This window comes from Salvelinus fontinalis, chromosome 22 (assembly GCF_029448725.1).
Source record: "Salvelinus fontinalis isolate EN_2023a chromosome 22, ASM2944872v1, whole genome shotgun sequence".
In the NCBI taxonomy this organism is placed as follows: Eukaryota; Metazoa; Chordata; class Actinopteri; order Salmoniformes; family Salmonidae; genus Salvelinus; species Salvelinus fontinalis.
Window position 1 is genome coordinate 39,179,275 of NC_074686.1, and position 7,688 is coordinate 39,186,962.

At 42.3% G+C, this 7,688-nt stretch overlaps 2 long non-coding RNA genes across 2 annotated transcripts; one reads left to right on the forward strand and one right to left on the reverse strand.

Moving 5' to 3' along the window:
* Positions 1–3,488: 3,488 nt before the first annotated feature.
* Positions 3,489–4,029, forward strand: LOC129820301 (uncharacterized). The gene is made up of 3 exons (XR_008754187.1): positions 3,489–3,529; positions 3,890–3,925; positions 3,996–4,029. It is a non-coding gene; the product is annotated as an uncharacterized LOC129820301 (long non-coding RNA).
* A 765-nt stretch (positions 4,030–4,794) lies between these two features.
* Positions 4,795–6,163, reverse strand: LOC129820302 (uncharacterized). Its single transcript, XR_008754188.1, has 4 exons — positions 6,000–6,163; positions 5,786–5,963; positions 5,538–5,609; positions 4,795–5,465 (listed from the first exon to the last, which is right to left on the reverse strand). It is a non-coding gene; the product is annotated as an uncharacterized LOC129820302 (long non-coding RNA).
* Positions 6,164–7,688: the final 1,525 nt, after the last annotated feature.

A 7,688-nucleotide genomic window follows, 5' to 3' on the forward strand; every position in this document is an offset into this window, starting at 1 on the left:
GGCACACCGCGAGAGAGAGAGAACGAGGAGTGACCGACACCGTGTAATTTATTTAGGCAGCTGTCTTGTTTACTATAGAATGGTTTGTGTTATTTTTTTAAAATGTAACATGTTTTCATGTTTCGTTTGACACGATTCATGTTCATTGGACATTTTGTTTTAAACATTTCACATGGTTTTAATTTATTTTCCTGTGTATCCCGGGGTTGAATACAACAGACATCTGAATCACATTGTTTTACTAGCTTTGTAGTTTTGATTTTGTTACATACATTTCGGACAATATTTGTATGTTAACTTTTATGTACGAAGATATTTAATGAATAAAGGTACCATTTGTATATTTGTTATGATACGGGTTTTGAATCGTAGGTGAAATATTGCTTAATTGCAAATATTGCTTATTTACAGGCAAGACAATATTAGTCAACCATTATTCAGTGTAATGGGTAAGAAGGTTAATGCCTCAACTTCCTGGGACAAGATTGGTCTAGTGTATCAAAATACGTTTTTTAATAAATCTGGGAACACAATGTACATGTTGTATGTCTTTTGCCCAAATTAAATTAATATGAATCTGATAGACATTGTAAGTAAAATACATACCTAGCCAATAGTCTCCCTAGAGTATAGACCAGGGTTGTCCAATTCATTCCCTAGAGTCTAGACTAGGGTTGTCCAATTCATTCCCTAGAGTCTAGATCAGGGCTGTCCAATTCATTCCCTAGAGTATAGATCAGGGCTGTCCAATTCATTCCCTAGAGTATAGATCAGGGCTGTCCAACTCATTCCTGAGAGTATAGATCAGGGTTGTCCAACTCATTCCCTAGAGTATAGACCAGGGCTGTCCAACTCATTCCTGAGAGTATAGATCAGGGTTGTCCAACTCATTCCTGAGAGTATAGATCAGGGTTGTCCAACTCATTCCCTAGAGTATAGACCAGGGCTGTCCAACTCATTCCTGAGAGTATAGATCAGGGTTGTCCAACTCATTCCTGAGAGTATAGATCAGGGTTGTCCAACTCATTCCCTAGAGTATAGACCGGGGCTGTCCAACTCATTCCCTAGAGTATAGACCAGGGCTGTCCAACTCATTCCCTAGAGTATAGATCAGGGCTGTCCAATTCATTCCTTAGAGTCTAGACCAGGGCTGTCCAACTCATTCCTGAGAGTATAGATCAGGGTTGTCCAACTCATTCCCTAGAGTATAGACCAGGGCTGTCCAACTCATTCCCTAGAGTATAGACCGGGGCTGTCCAACTCATTCCCTAGAGTATAGACCAGGGCTGTCCAACTCATTCCCTAGAGTATAGACCAGGGTTGTCTAACTCATTCCCTAGAGTCTAGACCAGGGTTGTCCAATTGATTCCCTAGAGTCTAGACCAGGGCTGTCCAATTCATTCCTGAGAGTATAGACCAGGGCTGTCCAATTCATTCCCTAGAGTATAGACCAGAGTTGTCCAATTCATTCCTTCGGAGGGCCAAGCATCTACTGGTTTTAGTTATTTCCTTCCAGTTCGTGTCCAATTAAGACCTAATGTACCAGGGGTGTAGTCATTACGCTGATTCTGTTGCAAAACATTTTGCAACAGAAATCGTTCACTCTAAATGGAAAACGTTTTGCAACAGAAATCGTTCACTCTAAATGGAAAACGTTTTGCAACAAAAACAAAGAGTTTCTATTGGACAAATTCAGGTAGGTCTCTCCCCGTTTGCTCTGTTTGATTCTTAAACTGTAAATGGTTTCCGTTGCGAGACGTAATGAATGAATACACCCCAGGTGAGGGGATTTCTTAAATAAGGGTTTTTAAAACCCGGTCCTCTGTACCCCAAGGGGGGCACATTTCGTTTTTTTTGGCCTTTTTACTACACAGCTGATTCAACTAATCATCAAGCTTTGATAATTTTAAATCAGCTGTGAAGTATTAGAGCAAAAACAATCAGTAAGTGATCAATCAAGTACAAGTGTGGAGTTAAAACCTGAAGACACTCTGCCCTCAATGGAATGAGTTTGACACCTAGTGACATAATAATGGGAACTATGGTAACAATGTGTACCTACACTGGAATTAAACTGTACTGATATACACATGGTACTTCATATAAAATGACCTTACAAAAGGTCAGTCTGATGAAACCAAACAACACTAAAGTTTGTTTATATATGTTTTATTTTTTTTGTCAGGTAAAAGCAGAGAGAAGAAGTGCTTTAGTCTGTGACAGCATGCAGCTTTAGGGGTCCTGTCTGTCCGTACTGAGAGCTTGAGGTAGAAGTTGCCCTTAACCACAGATCTAGGATCAGATTCCTCTCTTATCAAACAAAAAAACCTTAGTCTTGGAAATCCCAGACCTAGGGCAACACTGTTAATGTGGGAGGCCACTCGTCTGCCTAGAGACTAGTCAAACCTTAACCATTAGGGAGGAAGACAATACTGACTTCAGATCATTCTCTAGTCAACTTCAACCCCATCCTACTCAGTTGGACTGGGTTAGCAGTATGGTTTACTTTCCCTGAAATCCCAGTTGGAAGGATTCCCCCAATTTCCTGCTTATACCTCATATTTCCAACCAGGATTTCTGTTAAACACAGGAAAAGTTATTGGAATTCTGCAACCCTAACACCAACCCTCTATAATCCGGTCTACGCGGCGCTATCATAACAATAACAGGTCTCATAGACAGTCATAGGACCACTGACTTAACAGCCTACTGTTATGACACAAACCCAGATTTGAGTTCAGCTCCTTGGTCAGAGTTACTGTAGATATTGAGGTCAGCTACTTGACTAGAGTTACTGTAGATATTGTGGTCAGCTACTTGGCTAGAGTTACTGTAGATATTGAGGTCAGCTACTTGGCTAGAGTTACTGTAGATATTGAGGTCAGCTACTTGGCTAGAGTTACTGTAGATATTGAGGTCAGCTACTTGACTAGAGTTACTGTAGATATTGAGGTCAGCTACTTGGCTAGAGTTACTGTAGATATTGAGGTCAGCTACTTGGCTAGAGTTACTGTAGATATTGAGGTCAGCTACTTGGCTAGAGTTACTGTAGATATTGAGGTCAGCTACTTGGCTAGAGTTACTGTAGATATTGAGGTCAGCTACTTGGCTAGAGTTACTGTAGATATTGAGGTCAGCTACTTGGCTAGAGTTACTGTAGATATTGAGGTCAGCTACTTGGCTAGAGTTACTGTAGATATTGGAGGTCAGCTCCTTGGCTAGAGTTACTGTAGATATTGAGGTCAGCTACTTGGTCAGAGTTACTGTAGATATTGAGGTCAGCTCCTTGGCTAGAGTTACTGTAGATATTGAGGTCAGCTACTTGGCTAGAGTTACTGTAGATATTGAGGTCAGCTACTTGGTCAGAGTTACTGTAGATATTGAGGTCAGCTCCTTGGCTAGAGTTACTGTAGATATTGAGGTCAGCTACTTGGTCAGAGTTACTGTAGATATTGAGGTCAGCTACTTAGCTAGAGTTACTGTAGATATTGAGGTCAGCTACTTGGTCAGAGTTACTGTAGATATTGAGGTCAGCTACTTAGCTAGAGTTACTGTAGATATTGAGGTCAGCTACTTGGCTAGAGTTACTGTAGATATTGAGGTCAGCTACTTGGTAAGAGTTACTGTAGATATTGAGGTCAGCTACTTGGCTAGAGTTACTGTAGATATTGAGGTCAGCTACTTGGTAAGAGTTACTGTAGATATTGAGGTCAGCTACTTAGCTAGAGTTACTGTAGATATTGAGGTCAGCTACTTAGCTAGAGTTACTGTAGATATTGAGGTCAGCTACTTGGCTAGAGTTACTGTAGATATTGAGGTCAGCTCCTTGGCTAGAGTTACTGTAGATATTGAGGTCAGCTACTTAGCTAGAGTTACTGTAGATATTGAGGTCAGCTACTTGGCTAGAGTTACTGTAGATATTGAGGTCAGCTACTTGGTCAGAGTTACTGTAGATAGAGGTCAGCTCCTTGGCTAGAGTCACTGTAGATATTGAGGTCAGCTACTTGGCTAGAGTTACTGTAGATATTGGAGGTCAGCTACTTGGCTAGAGTTACTGTAGATATTGAGGTCAGCTACTTGGCTAGAGTTACTGTAGATATTGGAGGTCAGGTACTTGGCTAGAGTTACTGTAGATATTGAGGTCAGCTACTTGACTAGAGTTACTGTAGATATTGAGGTCAGCTACTTGGCTAGAGTTACTGTAGATATTGAGGCCAGCTACTTGGTCAGAGTTACTGTAGATATTGAGGTCAGCTACTTGGCTAGAGTTACTGTAGATATTGGAGGTCAGTTACTTGGCTAGAGTTACTGTAGATATTGTAGGTCAGCTACTTGGCTAGAGTTACTGTAGATATTGTGGTCAGCTCCTTGGCTAGAGTTACTGTAGATATTGAGGTCAGCTACTTGGCTAGAGTTACTGTAGATATTGAGGTCAGCTACTCAGCTACAGTTACTATGGATATTGTAGCAACCAACGCTTAACGACCTCTTCAAAGTTTTACCATCACTTGGCGTAACGACTAAGGTGTTGGGATGACAGTCGTTGGACCTGTGCTTGAATCCCGGTTGGGCCTACCCCCTGAATTCACTACAATTGGCTATACCGGGCTAACGAGCTGACCTAAACAGTGGTATGTGTCATAACAGGGGGTAAGTTAGGTGAAATAAGCTGCATGTTTACTGGTTCCTATAGGAGCAGGTCGACCTCACTGCTCGTCTCTACCGTGGCATAACTTTGTCATTAGGAGGTCAAATGGTGGTGGCCACAACTAGGGCGGGTCGACCCGCGGGGCAGCTCGGTGTATTTCATGACCATCTAGGTAGGGCACAGGTGTCAAACTCATTCCACGGAGGGCCGAGTGGCTGCGGGTTTTCGCTCCTACCTTGTACTTGATTGAGGAATTAAGGTCACTGATTAGTAAGTACCTCCCCTCACCTGGTTGTCTAGGTGTCAGTAAGGAACTCTCCTCACCTGGTTGTCTAGGGCTTAGTAAGGAACTCTCCTCACCTGGTTGTCTAGGTGTCAGTAAGGAACTCTCCTCACCTGGTTGTCTAGGTCTTAGTAAGGAACTCTCCTCACCTGGTTGTCTAGGTCTTAGTAAGGAACTCCCCTCACCTGGTTGTCAAGGTCTTAGTAAGGAACTCTCCTCACCTGGTTGTCAAGGTCTTAGTAAGGAACTCTCCTCACCTGGTTGTCAAGGTCTTAGTAAGGAACTCTCCTCACCTGGTTGTCAAGGTCTTAGTAAGGAACTCTCCTCACCTGGTTGTCAAGGTCTTAGTAAGGAACTCTCCTCACCTGGTTGTCTAGGTCTTAGTAAGGAACTCTCCTCACCTGGTTGTCTAGGTTTAGTAAGGACCTCCCCTCACCTGGTTGTCTAGGTCTCAGTAAGGACCTCCCCTCACCTGGTTGTCTAGGTCTCAGTAAGGAACTCTCCTCACCTGGTTGTCTAGGTCTCAGTAAGGAACTCCCCCTCACCTGGTTGTTTAGGTCTTAGTAAGGAACTCTCCTCACCTGGTTGTCTAGGTTTAGTAAGGACCTCCCCTCACCTGGTTGTCTAGGTCTCAGTAAGGACCTCCCCTCACCTGGTTGTCTAGGTCTCAGTAAGGAACTCTTCACCTGGTTGTCTAGGTCTCAGTAAGGAACTCTTCACCTGGTTGTCTAGGTCTCAGTAAGGAACTCTCTTCACCTGGTTGTCTAGGTCTTAGTAAGGAACTCTCTTCACCTGGTTGTCTAGGTCTTAGTAAGGAACTCTCCTCACCTGGTTGTCTAGGTCTCAGTAAGGACCTCCCCTCACCTGGTTGTCTAGGTTTAGTAAGGACCTCCCCTCACCTGGTTGTCTAGGTCTCAGTAAGGACCTCCCCTCACCTGGTTGTCTAGGTCTCAGTAAGGACCTCCCCTCACCTGGTTGTCTAGGTCTCAGTAAGGACCTCCCCTCACCTGGTTGTCTAGGTTTAGTAAGGACCTCCCCTCACCTGGTTGTCTAGGTCTCAGTAAGGACCTCGCCTACATAAGATCATTTGAATCAGCTGTGTAGCATTTGAGTAAAAACCAACGCACCCCTTGGAGCCCCAAGGACCAAGTTTGGGAAACACTGCACTAGGTCTTCCATGGAATGAGTTTAACACCCCTGATCTTAGGGCTGAATCCTAGCTTTGTATTTATTTATCCTTCATTTAACCAGGGAAGTCTCAATGGGACTTTTTACTTTTAAGTGAGCCCTGGACTTGAGGTCTGTCTGTGCACTTTACTTGCATATTCAGGCATATCTCTCCCATTGACTTCAATGCATGATTTAGGCAGAGGTCACAAGAGTTCGGCATGTGTATCTACAGTTACGATTCAGCCCTGTGAGTATAATGACAACCATTAAGACCTTGGGCTAGGGCAGAACTGTAAAATCCATATGTGAAATAAAGTGCTCCCCAAACACTCTCCATTTACATTTAAATCCAGAGGCTTTCATGTTCAGTTATATAGTCATGCTTGTAACATCATCAGCTAGCAATAATTTTTTTATGACCGGGAGCACACAGCTGACATCAAATGAACATGAAAGACATTTTAATAAAGTTCTTCTTCTTGGAACTATCTGAACTAAAAAGGAATGAGCAGGAAGGACAGCGTTCAGTCACTCAGTACATATATAACGATGAGCTTATTCTAAAAAGAAGGTGCTGCTTATAACACAGATACATTTACACGTCATGATTAACAACCTTTATAATAACTATGATTTTATGTGGCCTAGAAGATATATATATATTTTTTAAAACCCAAACCAGACTTTTGAGTACAGTCTAGCTTCTCGATGGGTGGAGGACTAGTGGTTCATGTCGATAAGAGAAAAAGGGACATGAGTAATTCATTATTATTATTTAGTTCGCTACTTATGCATAATAAAATGTTCATTTGATCAATCAACATTTGTTGAGGAAAGACGACCATAAGGAAGCGTAATAAATCAAACTCTGTGTAAGTTTGGCTTGCTGACATTACAATTAAAGACAGAATACAGATGTTTTTGTTGTTGTTGCAGAAACAGTCAACATACGATATGAAACAATCCTTTTGAACGAGCTTATTAGAGAGAGAGAAACGTGATGACTTGTTATCATCCACCATCTTTGGGTTTACCTGAGATTCCATTTGTCCCTCAGGGTTGGACTCTTAACACTGACCGGACGACTTGATTGGTTGATCCCAAAGTCTAACAAGCTTACTAAGATTGGGGTCAAAGACATTCAAGCTAGCAGAGAAGGCTGATATTAAAAATCGGGAACACTTATCGTCACAGCAAAAGATCAACTGGCCTCAACCAAACACACCCGTCTTCACCTCATCATCGAACACACCTGACCTGCAGGTTCAAAACATTCCGCAACCACTCGTCAAAACCTTTAAAAAAAATAAAAAAGCAAGTAGCAAAGAAAACGTTAAAAGGCTGTTGAGCTTCTAGAGGATTTAACCACTTAAGACCCCTATTCTTTATAAGGAGTCGTCTTTCGTTTAAGACTGTCTTGGAATGCACTACATAGAGGAGATAAGAGATAAATATTGACATTACTATAAAGCATGATTACTGTATAGACAGTGGCCTCCCTACCACTAGAGGCACCGAGAGCTATAGCACCCTTTTCAACAATTAACGCACTGACTTGTCATAACCCTTGAAGACATTCAGAGCATC